Here is a 13949-nt window from a genome sequence, read left to right on the forward strand (position 1 = left end):
GTTGACTCAGGGATCGAGACGTGGCTGCACGATCCGTTACAGCCACGGGGATAAGGTGCCTGTCATCTCGACTGCTAGTGATACGAGGCCGTTGGGATCGAGCACGGCGTTCCGTATTGCCCTCCTGAACCCACCGACTCCATATTCTGCTGACAGTCATTGGGTCTCGACCAACACGAGCAGCAATGTTGCGATACGATAAATCGCAATCGCGATAGGCTACAATCCGACCTTTATCAAAGTCGGAAACCTGATGGTACGCAATTCTCCTCCTCACACGAGGCATCACAACAACGTTTCACCAGGTAACGCCGGTCAACTGCTGTTTGTGTATGAGAAATCGGTTGGGAACTTACCTCGTGTCAGCACGTTGTAGGTGTCGCCACCGGCGCCAACCTTGTGTGAATGCTCTGAAAAGCTAATCACTTGCATTTCACAGCATCTTCTTCTTGACGGTTAAACTTCACGTCCGTAGCACGTCATCTTCGTGGTGTAGCAATTTTAATGGCCATAAGTGTACATAACTCTGACAACACAGCAGTACGTCACGGATGTCCCATGCCCTCGTATATTACCTCTTATGCGACATTGCGGTGGTGCCGTTTTCCAACAGGACAATGCTCGTCCATACATTGCATATGTCTCTTACAATACTACGTTATGTTGAGGCATCACTGTGGCCAGCGTGATCCCCAGATCTGTCTCAGATAGGACAAATGTGGAACCAGCATGGACGTCGACTCCGTGCCATTGTCCAGGATATCAAGATCAGTCACAATGGTTTTGGGCCAGTTTGCCTCAGAATACAACTGTTCTATGACACTCACCCCAACATAATTAGTGCACGCATCCAGGTTTGATGAGGTGCAACGTCATACTGACAGGTAGACACATACTGGCAAGTTCTTAGTAAATTTGACTCGAGTTTTTAATCATTGATATAATATCACACATCCACTCAACCAGTGAAGTTCAATTCCGTGTGCTCTTCCGCCTCTGAATGCTTCACTTTTTCGTCAGGCAATGTACACTCCTGGAAATGGAAAAAAGAACACATTGACACCGGTGTGTCAGACCCACCATACTTGCTCCGGACACTGCGAGAGGGCTGTACGAGAAATGATCACACGCACGGCACAGCGGACACACCAGGAACCGCGGTGTTGGCCGTCGAATGGCGCTAGCTGCGCAGCATTTGTGCACCGCCGCCGTCAGTGTCAGCCAGTTTGCCGTGGCATACGGAGCTCCATCGCAGTCTTTAACACTGGTAGCATGCCGCGACAGCGTGGACGTGAACCGTATGTGCAGTTGACGGACTTTGAGCGAGGGCGTATAGTGAGCATGCGGGAGGCCGGGTGGACGTACCGCCGAATTGCTCAACACGTGGGGCGTGAGGTCTCCACAGTACATCGATGTTGTCGCCAGTGGTCGGCGGAAGGTGCACGTGCCCGTCGACCTGGGACCGGACCGCAGCGACGCACGGATGCACGCCAAGACCGTAGGATCCTACGCAGTGCCGTAGGGGACCGCACCGCCACTTTCCAGCAAATTAGGGACACTGTTGCTCCTGGGGTATCGGCGAGGACCATTCGCAACCGTCTCCATGAAGCTGGGCTACGGTCCCGTACACCGTTAGGCCGTCTTCCGCTCACGCCCCAACATCGTGCAGCCCGCCTCCAGTGGTGTCGCGACAGGCGTGAATGGAGGGACGAATGGAGACGTGTCGTCTTCAGTGATGAGAGTCGCTTCTGCCTTGGTGCCAATGATGGTCGTATGCGTGTTTGGCGCCGTGCAGGTGAGCGCCACAATCAGGACTGCATACGACCGAGGCACACACGGCCAACACCCGGCATCATGGTGTGGGGAGCGATCTCCTACACTGGCCGTACACCACTGGTGATCGTCGAGGGGACACTGAATAGTGCACGGTACATCCAAACCGTCATCGAACCCATCGTTCTACCATTCCTAGACCGGCAAGGGAACTTGCTGTTCCAACAGGACAATGCACGTCCGCATGTATCCCGTGCCACCCAACGTGCTCTAGAAGGTGTAAGTCAACTACCCTGGCCAGCAAGATCTCCGGATCTGTCCCCCATTGAGCATGTTTGGGACTGGATGAAGCGTCGTCTCACGCGGTCTGCACGTCCAGCACGAACGCTGGTCCAACTGAGGCGCCAGGTGGAAATGGCATGGCAAGCCGTTCCACAGGACTACATCCAGCATCTCTACGATCGTCTCCATGGGAGAATAGCAGCCTGCATTGCTGCGAAAGGTGGATATACACTGTACTAGTGCCGACATTGTGCATGCTCTGTTGCCTGTGTCTATGTGCCTGTGGTTCTGTCAGTGTGATCATGTGATGTATCTGACCCCAGGAATGTGTCAATGAAGTTTCCCCTTCCTGGGACAATGAATTCACGGTGTTCTTATTTCAATTTTCAGGAGTGTATATACAAGCAATTTCGTCTCGAGGTAAGGAAGTCCAAAACGGTAGTTTTGTACGTTAGTTGTTGGAACATCTATGCCAACAACGCACTGTACAATTATATTGTCAATGTAGTGGCAACAGAAAACCGATGATCTGCCGAACTCACTAGTGAGGCATACAATGGAATACAATTTTATTGTATTATGAGTAAGCTTTTTTCAGACAGAGAAGATATCATGTACCACATACAGTCTATGAACCTCATCCAAACCTACAGAAATACCAGCAGCCATTATTTTAGAAGAAGTTCTTAAGAACTCATCATCAGTTATCTGCTATATTAGCAGATAGCTATATTAGCAGGTCCATTTTCTGCGATCCATTGCTTCCTTCTTAAGGCTGCTGTATGTTGTACCGTCCATCATGTCATCCAATATCTGGAATCTCTTCCTTCCTCGCTTCCTTTTCCCTTCTACATAACCTTCTAAAACTGTTTTGATCAGTCCGCCATTCTGTCTTAATATATGACCAATCCAATAGTTAAGAACTATAACTCTAAAAATTAAGAATGTCAAGATTAGAAAAAAAAAAAAAACTACAAAATATGCCATGTTGTCCGATTGAGACAAGACATTAACGAGAGCCACTCTGAAGCGGAGATGTTATTGAGTTCTTAATTAACGCTACGTTCAAATAGTTTGAGAAATAATAGATCTAAGAGCAACGAAAGCGTGGCTCGGGAACACTGCTGAATCAACAAACAACTGCAGTTTGATTATCTATTCCAGTGTTTAAAAAACGGTTGCAATAGTTATGCGTTAAACAAAATTGCTCGTTATTTCTTAGTAATCTATCAATGGTTTGAATGCATCTCTGTGTCACACATTCGACGGTTCTCCACTTCAGGTGTGCACTACAGTCTACACCTCTTACATCGAAGGAAATTTATGTAATTGTTTGTAGTACTTGAGATAAATCACGTATTTATTAGTCCAAAAAGACAAAATTAAATATTCTAGGAAACATTGCAGTTATAAAGTAAGAACAACGAAAAATAATAAGCTAGACATGTTACCGCGAGCTGAGGCCGATCGTCGATTATCGACGGCACAACTGGGAAAATCCAGGCTGCACAACACGGGTTTCTGTGCATGTGTGTGCGTGTGTGTGAATGGAAGAGAGAGGGGTGAGGGGTGAGGGGGACAGAGACTAACCTCCTAACATTCAGTAATTATGTCAGTCCAAAGGATCTGAAACGTAACACGCATTAATGAAGCATCATCTCACACGCTTCGTAGTTTGAATTGTGTGCTGTATTAGAGACGTGCGCGTCGATCAAAGGAAAGGTTATTTATTGAATACAGCTAAAAAGCGCCTTCGCGCAAAAGAATATTGTTAATTCGCTCGTCGTTCTTCATAAAATGCATGTACCCTTTTATGACATACGTGACGAAGTCAGAAACACTGCTTTCTTTCCCACAGTTTGTCAGCACACAAAGCAATACATTTTTCAGAGTTCTACCATCGCCCAAGACTTGCATTCAATAAATCATTTCGGCTGCCCTTATGGCTGCCAGCGCATAGTAATAATATGCTCTTGTTGTACGTAATAAGAAATGTCTTTTGTATGAAACGTATGACACACAATAAATATTTCGGTTTGACGGTGTTGGGTGACAGCCTCGATTGGAGACGGTCGCTCTGAAATGAGTGGTGGCTGCAGGCTTCCTTTTGAAATATTCTCGGCCGGCCGCAGCTTATAACGAATTCATCGAGCACGTGGTGCGCGCGCCTGCTACTGTTCAGAATGCTCCGACCCCCACATCGGAATCATTGTGAAGGAGTTCCTTCAAGTGACACACTGGCGGGATGTTGTAGCTGCATCTTGCTCATTGTTTATGCACAGCAAATACGGGACCGTCGGCTGTAAAATTACTATAACTGTTAACAAGATGTTCATTTCGAGCGCACCATTTCACCGAAGTAGTTCCATGTCATTCAAAATATTTTGAATAAGCCTTTTTAAAACTCATGTCATTAAAAATGGTCTTTTGTTATTTTTATCTTCTGCATTCTATAAATTTTATTGTTCTTGATAGTTTTTGAGTACATTTCCGATATGTTTTAACTACACTGTCATGGACATTTTCTAACGAATTATAAGCGACCAGTAACCCTACATCGATAAATAAAAAATAAAAAATAGAAAAATAAAACCTTTATTCTTCAAAAGATCGAACTCCCGTGTATAAAACATCTTCAGACATCAGGTTACTTTAGACATGAGTTTATGTGTTAAATATTTGACGTTAAGCTTGTAAAACCTTAATAACTGAAGCCGAAAAACTCTAAATATGTTGAAATGATAATTAAATCAATACCCTACGGTGTCGACAGGCGTTTATATACATCAACGGGGACAGTTGAAAATGTGTGCCCCGACAGGGACTCGAACCCAGGATCTCCTGTTTACATCCATCTGAGCCACCGAGGGCACAGAGGATACTGCGACTGCAGGGACCTTACACGCTCCCAGTCAGACCCACATTCCCAACTTAATGTCCACACACTACATTCGTAGTGCCCCTGCCAATTACACTCATTACTCGTGGCAGACAATCTTACTGAGTCCCGTAAGAGTTCGGGCAATACGTGTGCATCCAGCACAGAAGAAGAAGGTCAATGGCCGGTTAGCCTTAACTATATGAAGATGGCAGATACGATCTTCATATATCTAAATATGTTGGTTATATTGTGAGGTGCAAAAAGTCATGGATTATCTCCTAATAACATGTCGGACACCTTTTGCTCACCGTAGTGCAGCAATTCGACGAGACATGTACTTAGAAATTCGTTGGAAGCCCCTTGCAGAAATGATGGGCCGTGCTGTCTCTATAGTCTTCCATAACAGCGAAACTGTTGCCGGTGCAGGATTTTGTGCACGAAGTGACCCTTCGATTATGCATCGTGGGCGATCTGGGCAGCCAAATCATACACTCGAATTTTCCAGAATGTTCGTCAAACCAACAGCTAACAATTATGGCTCGGAGAAGTGGCTCGTTGTCATCCATAAAAATTCCATCGTTGTTTGGGAACATGAAGTTCATGAATCGCTGTAAATGGTCTCCAGGTAGCCGATCGTAGCCATATCCAGTCAATCATCGGTTCAGTTGAAACAGAGGATCCTATCCTCTCCATGTAAACATAGCCCACACCATTATGTAGCCACCACCAGCTTGCCAAGTGCCTTTTTGACAACTTGGGTACATGGGTTCGTGGATTCTGCGCCATCAGTTCTTACAAACTGAAATCGGGACTCATCCGACCAGGTCACTCTCTAAGGCAGGGGCGGGCAGGAATCCTGCACATGTGCGGTGCACTTGCACGCGTGCAGTTAACAGGTGTTCCGCGTGCACACAGGGGCAAGCTGGCCACCCGCTTATCTCCCATCCCCACCATACCTTCTGTCCGCTCCTTCCTCTGTAATGCGTTTTGTTTCCTAGCTTGCTTTATTGAGTGAATCAATAAGGTTAGTAGGAGTGCTTGAAAGAAATCATGGTTTGAAAGAGTACCTATTACCTACGATACGTTTTATTTAATTATCACAGGTGGAGTTTACAATACGTTTAATATCTGGAACAAAATTTCTACATACAGACAAACACAAACAGTTACGTAAATTTTCATCACTGATGTTTGCTCTTAACCGAGACTTATTAATTCAGCAAATGGTTTTCCAGCTCTCGCTATATTAAGCGCAGTCTTATAACTTGCACATACCGCTGGGCTATTATTGTTGTCGTCCTGAAAACTTGAAAACAGTGCTCCATAAAATGTTAGATCAGTTAGATGAGAGACATGATGAGAGAAAGTCGCAGATCTCTCGTGACAACAGCAACTACGACAAATTCAAATGGCTCTGAGCACTATGGGACTTAACTGCTGTGGTCATCAGTCCCCTAGAACTTAGAACTACTTAAACCTAACTAACCTAAGGACATCACACACATCCATGCCCGAGGCAGGATTCGAACCTGCGACCATAGCGGTCGCGCGGTTCCAGACTGTAGTGCCTAGAACCGCTCGGCCACTCCGGCCGGCCAACTACGACAGATTCATCTGGTATCGTCAGATCGGTCTTCTTAAGCTCAGTCAATTCCCCATCCGCTCAGAATCCGACAATAAATTGTACTCGTCCTTGTGAAATTTATTATAATGGCCTTCAATACTAAACTTCCGTTGACCAGCGAGAATACTGCCACACATTAAACATTTCGAATTTTCACGTTTTTGCACAAAGAAAAAATGATTCCCCCCCTTACTTTTTAAAAGATAGCAAATCTCCACTTCTCCGTTTCTTGAAATACAACGTTCACTACATAGTGATCGCTTCGCATCAACGTCCGCAGCTTAGCCTGTCACTACACTGCCGTAACCTGCCGGCTGTCGCCACAGCCCCGGTCGACGCCTGCACGCGAGCAGCACACGTGCAGCGCTGTGCGCTCATGAGCCGCGTGCAACGTTTGCCCGCCCCTGCTCTAAGGTCATCTAGTGTCTAACCGAAACGGTTATGAGCCCAGGATAGGCGCAACAGGCGATGTCGTGCTGTTAGCAAAGGCACTCGAGTCGGTCGTCTGCTGCCACAGTCCATTAACGCCAAATTTCGCCGCACTGTCCCAGCGGATACATTCGTCGTACATCCCACATTGATTTCTGCGGTTATTACATGCGGTGTTGCTTGTTCATTAGCACTGAGAATTCTACGTAAACACCGTTGCTCTCGGTCGTTAGTTGAAGGCTGTCGACCACTGTACCGATCGAGGCGGCGCGGTGGTTAGCACAGGACTTGCATTCGAGAGGATGACGGTTCAAACCCGCGTCCGGCCGGCCTGATTTAGGTCTTCCGCGATACTGCTAAGTCGCTTCAGGCAAATGCCAGGAAGGTTCCTTTGAAATGGCACGGGCAATATCCTCCCTCATCCGTCCCTAATCCGAGCTTGTGCTCCGTCTCCTCCTCGACCACTGCATTGTCGGTGGTGAGGGGTAATGCTTGAAATTTGATATTCTCAGCACACTCTAGACACTGTGGTCCAGGAATATTGAATTTCCTAACGGCTTACGAACTGGAATGTCCCTTGCGTCTCGCTCCAACTACTATTCAACGTTCGAAGTCTGTTAATTCCCGGCTTGGGGCCATAATCACGTCGGACCTGTTTCCACACGAATCATCTGACTACAAACGACAGCTCCGCTAATGCACTGTCCTTTTATACCTTGAGTACCCGATACTACAGCTAACTGTATATGTGCATATAACTGTCCCATGACTTTTGTCACTTCAATATATTATTTTGGGGTTATGGACCCTCAGACTAACGGAAAAGTCAAAACCGAAACTGTACTGAAGTTTGCGGTTTTCCATCTACCTCGGCGAATGCGGGCTGGTTCCCCTTATTCCGCCTCAGTTACACTGTGTCAGCGATTGCTGCCCAAACACCGTTTCCATGTACGTGTAAGCCATAATTATTCTACCACGCAAACATTTAGGGTTACAGTCGTCTGGTGTGCGACGTTCCCAGGGGGCTCCACTAGGGGCAGAACCGCACAATAACCCTGGGTTCGTTGTGAGGTGGTGGTGGTGTGGGTGGACTACTGTGGCCTGTTTTGAGATTATGAACCACTGAGGGCCACGGCGTGACGAAGCCTCTCCGTCGTGTCTAGGTTCTCGGTTTGATACATCCGTAAATACTGAAGTTTTAGAGCATGAACTATGAACTTGTAGCAAGCCGTAAACAACTTTCCTTTTGGTACTTTGTTGGCCTGTAAAAAGTTTGGAGAAAGTTTGACATTATGTTTAAAGTCTGTTGCAAGTCGCCAAGTGCTCTTATTCTGAAATACAGAATATTTTCAGGGTAATTTGGGAGCCTTGAGCTGTGCTGCCTCAAGATGTACACTCAGTTTCTAATTCTAATACCTGACTTACTGTGTTAAACTTTTAACGTCAGATTATACCTCTTAATCACTACATTAAAAGCATTTTAAATTCTGTCGGTAATTACAATGCTTACATGAAATATTGAAAATCACTTTTTTTTGTTCCTGCAAGCACTTTGATAGGCAACCTTTTACAGCAACTGGGTGACTGGGTGTTCGTTTCAACAGTTGATTAATATACAAGTGCTAGTCGAATGAGAAACGAGACAGATGGAAACAAAGTAACTGAACTGTTTATCTTTTCAAAGGTAAACACCATAACCGTTAATACGTTCATCCGATTGGGAGACAAGGTGGTCAGTGTCTTCATGGCAAAATATTTGGGGTTGCCAAAGGACCCATGATTGTCCCCAGGCGTGCATCTCTTTGTCCGTAGCAAATCGAACGCCACGGATGTCTTTCTTCACGGCTCCAGAAATATGGATATTGCGTGCGGAGAGATCGGGACTGTATAGTGGAAGTGTAAGGGCTTCACAGAGAAACTACTGCACCGTAATCGAAACAACCTTGGCAACGTCTGGGAGGGCATTACTCTGGAAGAGAATGATGCAGTCCGCCAATATTCCTGATATTTGGCCTTGATGGTGCACTTCAATTTTTTGCAAAGTGTCCACGTAATTGAGCAGCGAACGCTTACAGTTAAAGAAATAGGTCATCGTGACTTTCCTGAACCTGATGTTCATGGCTTGGGATTATTTTCGGTTGGGCTGAATCCATGTGCAGCATTGTTAGCTCTGATGCTTGCTCTCTGGCTCAATATAATCACACCATGTTTCATCTCCAACGACAATGAGGGACAGGAAACGATAGACTTCATCATGATGCCGTTCCAGGTGCTGCGGTGACATCGACATTTTGTTCAGCTGCTGCTCCTCGTTCTGGCTGTGGAAAAGTCACTGCGCACAGATTTTCCGGAACTTCCCCTCACGATGGCATGAGCGCTACCGTTAGTGATGTCCAAAATGAGCCGAATGTCCTCCAGCGTCCGCCGTTGGTCTTTCCTGAGTTACGACAGAAGGGGTGATAACGCGACGAGCCCGTACTGGTGGACTGCTGTCTTTCAGTGACAGCCGACTTTCTCGGAACCGTGTATTCTGCGCAAACACACGCACACGTGACATACTGCGTTTTCCATACACAGCAAACATGCAGCCACGAATTTCACTTCCTGGCACTCCTTCCGCAGTCAAAAAATCGCACTACTCCTCGCTGTTCCTCTTTGCCGGTATCTATAGTGATGTCGGACGTACATACGACTCGCTGACCTCACGTGGAGCACGTCTGACACACAAATAGAACAGCGGTGAATGTTCGCGCTGTTTCTTCCTGATCCCCAAAAGGCCACTTCTACACAGACTCCTACGTGCGTTACCAACGTACCTGCCATGCTCCTTACACAACGTGATTCTTAACGTTTAGAAACCCCCGAAGAGACGTAGATGACGCTGAGACAAGTAATTTAATGAAGGAACGCGGGGCCGCGAATGTCGGGAAGTAACCGTCACCCTGACTTCATCTCATACATTGTGTCCAATTTTGATGTTAAGTTTGTCTCTAAACTCTTTTATGCTACTGCTCACTGATTTCGCCTCTCCTTGGTTTCCTCTCCGTCCATGCTGTATACTCAGCAGACTTTCCATCCCATTCTGGAGATCCTCCTTATTCCCATTTTCACATAGGACTGTAATATTGTGAGGGTACAGCTGAGCTTTCAACACACTCCTGTGGATGTCGAAATGCTACATCGCTTGGACTGGTCGATCATATGCATTTAATGAAAAAGATATTGCACAATAGGTAACTAACAGGGCGGGGTGGCCCTAGCAAATATGAGACATGGCTGCTGTACCTCACAAAAGATAACAGCGTGTTCATCTAACTATGAAATGAAACAAGGGCCCACATTGATCCTGTTTATTACAAAAGCTGCTCCTGGCATACATGAATAACAAATTACTAAAGGATCTGTTCGATCACAAGAAATTCAGAAAACAAGAAATTTATCAGTTGTTAACACGAGTCAATACTAATCTAATCAGTGAAAAACTCAGCAAAGATTGGGTGGTTCACGGGAACAGGATAAGACCGCAACCTATACGTGAGTTATCGAGAGACAGAAGCAGTGGTGCTCGCAGTAATTGCGTGAATTCGCAAGAAGGATGGAAAGCTAACCATGCTACTAACATTCTCTACTGACCAGTAATGACGCTTTAATCACTCGCAAAAAGCAATGGATCCGAAATTTGGCTAATCCTAACAGCGCACCTACATACGCACATTAGTTCTCCCACCCTGTTCACCCAAGCTGCAATTTCTCACCATGTTCAGCACTCAGATGCATGGAGCGTAGCGAGCGCCGCGACCTGCCACAGATTGCGACATATCAGCTCTCCATCCGATCTCCAGACGAAGTCGCTAGGTCAAATGGTGTCTTCCATAACCCAAACCTAAGCCTCCGCCACTGTGTCCCAAGCGAAGTGTTCTCTCCCTAATCTCGATTAGAAGAAAAATGTTCTCTACGGAGACTGCCGTCATTCTCCACTCTGAACGCCCACACAATTCTTGTGCCCCAGTGGTAACGGCTCTGCAGAATGCTGGAATGCTAGGCAATGATCTTTTGGTAGCAAGACAACAGTTTCCTTCCGTGCAAAAGTTTCACAACATTGACCGACCGTTACACAACAGGTCTTGCAGTTCTTAAACAATTCTGAGCTGCTCTCCCACTCTTCGATGTTTCAGCCAGTGTCATCACCTCTGCATGTCCACTTGATGGAATTTGGAGTCCTGAGTTCCCCTACTATGGTAATTATTTAGTTTGGTCAATGAAGAGCTCACTTAAAACTTGTTAAGCGAGATATTATCATTCATACTACACTACTGGCCAATAAAATTGCTACACCAAGAAGAAATGCAGATGATAAACGGGTATTCATTGGACAAATATACTAGACCTGACATGTGATCAGCACTCAGATGCATGGAGTGTAGCGGGCGCCGCGACCTGCCAGAGATTGCGACATATCAGCTCTCCATCCGATCTCCAGACGAAGTCGCTAGGTCAAATGGTGTCTTCCATAACCCAAACCTAAGTCTCCGCCACTGTGTCCCAAGCGATTTGGGTGCATAGATCCTGAGAAATCAGTACCCAGAACAACCACCTCTGGCCGTAATAACGGCCTTGATGCGCCTGGGCATTGAGTCAAACAGAGCTTGGAATGCGTGTACAGGTACAGCTGCCCATGCAGATTCAACACGATACCACAGTTCATCAAGAGCAGTGACTGGTGTATTGTGCCTAGCCAGTTGCTCGGCCACCATTCACCAGACGTTTTCAATTGGTGAGAGATCTGGAGAATGTGCTGGCCAGGGCAGCAATCGAACATTTTCTGTATCCAGAAAGGCCCGTACAGGACCTGCAACATGCGATCGTGCATTATCCTGCTGAAATGTAGGGTTTCTCAGGGATAGAATGAAGAGTAGAGCCACGGGTCGTAACACATCTGAAATGTAACGTCCACTGTTAAAAGTGCCGTCAATGCGAACAAGAGGTGACCCCATACCATCACGCCGGGTGATACGCCAGTATGGCGATGACGAATACACGCTTCCAATGTGCGTTCACCGCGATGGCGCTAAACACGGATGCGACCATCATGATGCTGTAAATAGAACCGAGATTTATCTGAAAAAACAAAGTTTTGCCATTCGTGCACCCAGGTTCGTCGTTGAGTACACCATCGCAGGCACCCCTGTCTGTGATGCAGCTTCAAGGGTAACCGCAGCCATGGTTACCCTCCTGAACCCACCGATTCCACATTCTGCTAACAGTCATAGGATCTCGACCAACGCGAGTAGCAGTGTCGCGATACGATAAACCGCAATCGCGATAGGCTACAATCCGACCACTATCAAAGTCGCAAACGTGATGGTACGCATTTCTTCTCCTTACACGAGGTATCACAACAACGTTTCACCAGGCAACGCCGGTCAACTGCTACTTGTGTATGAGAAATCTGTCGGAAACTTTCCTCATGTCAGCACGTTGTAGGTATCACCACCGGCGCCAGCCTTGTGTGAATGCTCTGAAAAGCTAATCATTTGCATATCGCAGCATCTTCTTCCTGTCGGTTAAATTTCGCGTCTGTAGCATGTCATCTTCGTGGTGTAGCAATTTTAATGGCCAGTAGTGTACTTGAGCAGGCGACAGAAAGTTGGTCCAATGGTTTTCAACTCACTGACCACAAGGATCTTATATCTGTTTTCGATTACCCCTCAAACAATGTTACAGGAAGACGATTTTTTGGCACAAAACGAATTTCCTTTGAGGTTTATTTTTTCTAGACGCCCATGCTAGCAAAAACTGAGAATCTCCGTGAGTGCAGATGTTCTTCATGCAACGTTAACTATTTCTCTGAATGTATTCCTGATCCATACCGTGCTGAGGACTAGCATTATGTGAACGTTGCCGAAAGGTGATGACCTGTGCCAACCCTGACAAAAGTCAGTTTCCGCTACGTGCTCTTAGCGGTCGCCTCACCTTGCACTTTCCTCTGAGAAGGCAATCTGCAAGTTCCATATAGGCGTCTGTGCGAGCATCAGGTCACTGGCCTCCTGTACAGCGTCAGGCTTGCCTCATCAAGTACCGAAATGGTCCACAAGAAAATTACATGCAAAACCATCTCCAGCAAGAAGGAATTAGTATATCAGTACACGGCTTACACCCGACAGTCACTGACTTTAGTCATTACAATCGTTAACTGTTCCTACGATACTGCAGTGCTCGTCTCGTTGAGAAGAACAATGCATCGTTCTTAACAACACAGCCACTCCAGTACCGTATTTATCCGTCGATATCCGACAGAAACTTTCAATTAAAATGTCTTCCCCTCTATCGTTTTCATAATGATGTATGACAACACGTTGTGGCACAGAAATGACGACATATTGAGATTTAGGTCTGGCCGTGAGTCGTAGCCAAAGTGGTTGACGCGACCGCTCGCGTACAGCTGTAAATCTGGGTTCAAGTCCTGGTTCGGCACAAACTTCCTTTGTTGTCGTTCCCTTATACAGCTGTTGGCTGTTCGTATGTGCAACTGCGAATACATTTCATGTATTAACTATGTCATTAAGCGACCTGAATAAGGTTCAGATAGTACTAACTTTAAATAAAATTATGAATAGCAAATGGCCGGCCGGGGTGGCCAAGCGGTTAAAGGCGCTACAGTCTGGAACCGCGCGACCGCTACGGTCGCAGGTTCGAATCCTGCCTCGGGCATGGATGTGTGTGATGTCCTTAGGTTAGTTAGGTTTAAGTAGTTCTAAGTTCTAGGGGACTGATGACCTTAGAAGTTAAGTCCCATAGTGCTCAGAGCCATTTGAACCATGAATAGCAATGGACTGCCGCACATCAACATAAACAGTGAATCTAATAATTGCCATCCCTTCTTCCTCGGTTTTAATCTCATTTCTGAACCTTTCTTTGTTTTCCTTCGTTGTTTCTTCGGTGTACTGGTTAAACAGTAGA

This window comes from Schistocerca nitens, chromosome 4 (assembly GCF_023898315.1).
Source record: "Schistocerca nitens isolate TAMUIC-IGC-003100 chromosome 4, iqSchNite1.1, whole genome shotgun sequence".
NCBI lineage: Eukaryota > Metazoa > Arthropoda > Insecta > Orthoptera > Acrididae > Schistocerca > Schistocerca nitens.